The sequence below is a fragment of the Halictus rubicundus genome, chromosome 12, assembly GCF_050948215.1.
Source record: "Halictus rubicundus isolate RS-2024b chromosome 12, iyHalRubi1_principal, whole genome shotgun sequence".
Taxonomy (NCBI): Eukaryota; Metazoa; Arthropoda; class Insecta; order Hymenoptera; family Halictidae; genus Halictus; species Halictus rubicundus.
The window spans coordinates 4,557,156-4,563,155 of NC_135160.1; positions in this window are offsets into that span (position 1 = coordinate 4,557,156).

The window sequence follows — 6,000 nt, forward strand, 5'->3', positions numbered from 1 at the left end:
GGACAGGCCAATTCAACGCCGACCATAACTCGACCAGGCTCGGACATTCCTTCGTTGGCGATGATGAGCTCCGGCTATCTCGCGTGGCGTTTTATTTTCGAGCGAATTCGAGACGCACAATTATTCCTGTACTCCTCTGTAATCCTGTGTAATCCTCTAAAATGTACTACGTTACGAAGTGTAACTCCCATGCGTTCCTTCATTTTCAGTTATTAGACCGTCCTGTTTGCCTCGTGCATGGTACTCCTTTAATTACGGAAGGACTATTCTAATTTTCCGTAATTATTTCTGGGGTGTTAATATTTTTAACGGTTTCTTCGCGTGGATTTGAAGGCTGAAGGTTCGGATAAATCAGTGGGAGAAAATCGTTTCTCTTCGTTCGATTTTTTCTTGCGCGAAGCGTTATACCCGCACCAAGGCGAGATAAGCGGCAGAAATATCCTCGAGGCTATAGCTTTCGTGGCCTGTCGACGAAGTATTACTTAGTCCCGGTTTTTTCGCCGAACAGGACGATATCGATGCTGGATTTGGCGCGAAACGCGACTGCGAGCGCGTGGGCGGATCACGAGAACATTCGGACTGCCCACATGGAGAGCCGTAACGCATCGGCCAGTAACGTATCGAGGCTTTCCAGTGTGGTTTTGAATCGCATCGGTTTCGGAGAAAGCGTCCTTTAGGAAGAAAATTGTTATTTTCAGCCGAAGACTTATTGACTTAGGTCTGCATCGCTCGGTCTCAGTTTTTACAACGACCGGGTATCCAAAATCCTGCTCCAAGGGTGCCTACCGAGCACCACCGATGTTCTTTTATATTATTTTTGAAATGCATAAAGATCGTTTTAAATCACTCGAAGATTATTATTTATCTCACAAGGTCGAAAGAATTGTCTGAACTGCAATTTTATTTTACTTCCAGGCGACGCGAACCAGTCGGCTTGTAATGTTTGATAGTTCCAGCGTCAGAGTCCACAAAAATGGCAGCTTGCGTCAAATCGAATTTCCCACAGGCCGGATTAACAAAAGCGGTTTCACTAGTTCGTTCGCGAAGCTCGGTTGCAAAACAAAGAATGTCCGAGCTCGTGTAAACATTTCCTGGCGTAATGATACGCGGGGATGGCTCCGGGAACGGGCGTCCTTGATTTTCATCAGCGGCATGCGTAATTGTAGTATAATATTACCGCCGATGGGATCCGCAGCGATAAAGAAGAGGCGGACGCCGTTTTCGCGAGCGAGAAACAGAGGATCGATGCTTCGATGGAAAACAAAAAGTGCAGTAAAACCCGAAGGATACCTCTTCTTGTACGAGTGAACGGATAATTATATAATCAAGGTTGTTATGGCATTAGATAATCGATGCCCGGCCGCGATAAAGATGCTCGATCGTTCTTTTAATGTGTGAACCTTTTCGAAGGTACCTTTACGCGAATTAAGAACATTCACGATGCACGCCTGAGCTGTCTAACTACCTGCCGGACGGTCGTCGATCGTACCGCGAGTTTCTCTTCGACTGAGACAGGATTTCGACTTTCAACGCACGCAGGAATCGACGTTAAACTGTTCTGTTTAAGAGTTGTTAAAAAATTGGAGACTTCTTCAAAAATTGGGGAACTTCGGGATCGAAAACTGTTCCTCACTTTCCAAAATATCTTTACTTTCATTAAATGGGACAGTATGCACATACTGAAACGTTTAGCAGCCTTTCTTTCTGCATAGGATTTATAGAAATTTATACAGCAGCACACTTTCTACCTTCGCACCGAGTGAACGGCTATTTGGATATTTTCCAATTGAATACTACCAAGCAGTCTAGGTGCTGCAAGCACTTAAAACTTATTTACAGACCGTCCTACGATTCACAAATGCGAACGCACAAGAATCTCGGCAGAGCGTTTTACTTGAACCGTTCAGGTCACAGCAGTCTCGCGACGTTGTAATAGTTCCAAATTCTTCAAAGAGAATAACGAAGAAGATGGGGTAAATAATCTGAATTCTCCGAATCGTCAAGACTGGAGAATGTATCATACGAAGGATCACCGAGTGGGAACGCGATATCGGATTAGAAACGGCGACGAATATCACGATCGTTTCTGTAATTGATCGATTCGCGAGCGTTCCGGGCACGTGTGTCGGGCATCGGTGAACGATCGACCGATCCGTTGATTCATCGTCGTTACATCACAATGCACACGGGGCGCGCACGCTTCGCGGCCCTCGCGACACACGATATAATACGCTTTTCCGTGTGGCGTGCAACAGGAATTCCTAGATTGGCTGGAGGTCGCTGGCTGCGACACGATCTCAGCTTATTCGCGTAGATTTCCCCGTTTCGATTAGAGACTGCGGCATATAATCGGCGCGGCGCGGCGCGGCGCGGCGTCGCGAGGAGGGTATTCCGCTTGATTCACAGGACATAGCCGTAACCGGTCGATCGCGCGCGAGCGTTTGATTCATGTCACCGAGCGAGAAAGTATCCCCCCATCCCCCCCTCGAAGTTTAATGAGAGGAATAATCGCGTCGCACTTTAACGCGACTGTTTCGTCGCGATTCGGCCAGCTCGCCGCGCGTCGCCAGGTTTACGCGAGGAACTAAACGTCAGTCGAACCGTACGCGATTCTGTTCAACAATTACTGTCAACGACCCGTTCCGGACCTCCGCCGTTCGTCGGCTTCGACGTGTCCCGACGGACACGTTCGGCATCGCGCGCCGACGATTTCCAGCCGGCAATTACTCGGCACGACGGACGACACGCTTAATCGAACGAGCGACGCAACGTCACGCGATCTTGAGCATCATTAAACGGACTTTTATCGTCCATTGCCGGCTTAATAAACGTGATCCGAGACTCGCGCCGGCCCGACCCCGCCGGATACAACCCGATGCACGCTCGCGACGCCGAGACTCCCGCATTTCTTGACACTCGGGCCCGGGATAGTCACGTGACTTTTTCATTAATAATTTCCATTCACAGACTTCAGACTTGAGATCCGTCTCGGTCTTGATCCGACGGGTCTTTAGTCTGTGACTAAACTTGTCACATTTTTTGCTCTGTATTATCGATATTATGAATTCCGACTTGCCAGAAACGTGCTTCAAGTTTTCGGCTTTATTTCGCAGAGAATCAAGACAAAATATAGCTCAATTTGTAGCTGGAGATATTTTCTAGCGCGCGCTGCTCTCGATTTCATCCAGAAAACTCATCCAATGGCGTAAAAATGCTTGGATTCAATTTTTGGCCTACTTCTGACGCTTATATTACCAAATATCTGCATAACCTCGGCAGCCCCTGACCAACGCGCACTGGATTGAACCTTCCTCTTCCGAATGAGTCCTTTACCAGCGACAAAATATTCTTATATAAGGACGAAAACTTGAGGCACGTAAAACCATTTTTGGACGGTAATGCAGTCGGAGGAACATTTATAGTGTAGCGCTTTCATGATGCATTCATGATAAAAATGAATAGTTGCAATCTTCATTCAGTGCATTCATGATAAAAATGAATAGTTGCAATCTGAAACGGTGGAACGATTAAAAGAATTCGAGAATACCTGACTAAACTTATTAAAAGAAGAAATTCCTAGGTGGCTCCTAAATTCCTAGGTCTGCTAATAACTGCGGATCTCATGCACTTGTGGCAAACATGGGATACAAAACGGTAGAAAGAATTTAAGGGTGTGGATATATCGCCATCAGCTCATTTAAGTTATTCGAGAATTTTTATTCGATCGTAGCAGCTTGATGAAGAATTTTTAAAAAATAAAGACCCGCAGCCCCCTGATAGCCGCAACAGGTACGTGTGACCCTAAGCACTTAATAAAGAAGAAAAGGATAAAAATGAAGGAAGAGGCGTTGGAGAACGAGGAGGAAGAGAGCTGTTTAAAGGGACAGGTATCTATTACGGCAGCCCTCGTACGGTGTCGTCGTTCATTTTGATCGTCACGGGGTGTCGTGAACGTGCCCGAAAAAAAAATGTATAAGATGTCCGGGGCTACTTACAAGCGATGGTCGCCGATGGAGAGCTGGTCCGGGTTTTTGAAACTTGATCGAGCAACCGATCGGCCGGCCCTGCATCGAAGTTATCCGCAGTTGGCCAAGCGGATGACGCATCCACGAAAAGAATACGAAATGAACGTGTGCCCCCACGAACCCGTTACCTATACCGTGTGGCCGACGCGACGGACTGGAAGCTACAAGGTGTGCTCCGAAAGGCATGCCTGGGATCGCTCTTCGAGATGGAAAGCCGCACGGGACCCGACCGGTGCACCCGTGACTCCGAGAAGGTGATACTCGGAAACCTGAACGTTCCGCGAAACCGTCTTTACTTTCGTGCCGGCGATACACGCGCGCCGCATCGAAAACATTCCCCCCGATTAAGTTCAAATTAACCTGCAAATGAAATTTCACTATTTCGAACGCACGCTCATCATCGCGAGACCTTCGAGCGTTCGTGCAGCCGCTTGAAGACGCGAGAAGCCGCGTCTCGGACAGCCGGGGCCCGAGGCTGTTCTAACTCGAGGTATCAAAATTGTCATTAACCTGACTCCTGGCGGTTCGTTTCAGTTGGTAGCTGTTCCATTAGGGGCGATTGAAATACTAAGGCGTCTAGGGAATGTCTCTGCGAAAGCGTAAACGGTCCTTAGCGTCGCGCTGGATAGTCACTTGTTAGGATTAAAAGATATTTCTAATTTATCTGACATCCTGGATCTCAGAGGACACAGACTCCCTGTTATCTAAACTTTATATTGAAAGTGAGAGGTTCGGCATTGCCCTCGTTTCAGTGAATCTCGAATAACGCTAAGTTCGGCGAGGTCCGGCAAGTCCTGTGCAACTTTCGGCATTCCCGGAGACCCAAGATGGCGGGCGAGGAGTTTCGCATCGATCTCTTGACCAGCGTGAATCCCGGCTAACGCAACGATCGTTGCGCAACACCGTTTCAGCCGAGGCAAGGATAAACAATGGCGATCTTCGCGAAAGCAAAGTTTACCCTTTTAATCAGGCAAAATCGTTCCGTATCTCGGGGGGATCGTAGCCTGGATTCACGGAAGCCAGATCCTCCGTGCGGGTCTCATGGATCGTTGCTCGATGCTTCGAAAGATTGCATCGTGCCTCACGGATCGTTGCCTCCGATCTGCGGAAGGGAGAATTCATGGGATCTAGGGATCCTGCCTGGGACTCGTTATGCGTCGCTCGACTCGTTTAGGCGTCAGGACGGCGCTCGTGGAACAGGAAGCACGAAACCGGAGATTGAATAGCCTCGGGGATATCGGTGAACGAAAAACGAGAGAGAGAGAGAGAGAAAAAAAAATAGAAAACGAATCTCTGTCGCGGATAATTCCACCGGGCTGCGAAACCTCCGCGACTATTTGCGTAGACCGATGTAACCGCCGGTTGTACAACAGGGTTTCACACTTTCCACGGTGTCCGTGGAGCACGTTACACCAAGAATGCGTAATTACGAGTCTCCGTGGACACGCAGGTGTCCAAAGCCACCTGAAATGAATCCGGAATCGAATCAGATTAATCTCTTTGCATGGTTGCGGCCAGAGAATTTATAATAAATTCCAGTCGCTTCCTAGAGCGTTGATGTGCGTCGACGGTGGCAGTCACCACTTTCGATAATTAGGTACACGTCGATTCGCTCGATTGGAGGCGGAGGATATTTGAATAGCCTACGGTAATTCGCTGAAACATATTGGACACTAAGTGGTTAATTATCGAGGCTTGAAAAATACATAAATGTTTGATATTAATGAGTGGGAGCCGTTAGAGATTGATTGAAGAAACTTAACGGTTGTTACAGTCTCTTACATTCTACCACATTATTCCAATTTTCACTAAATGATTAAACGTTCCTCTTGTTACTTTACTGTCAGTAGAACTAGAGAACGAAGCAGGCATTTCTGACTTCGATCGGCTGGCATGCTCTAGAAGAATCTTTGAAATTTATTGTAGAGATCGGAATAATACCGTAAGGTTTAAAAAACACCGGTTGAATTTTTTC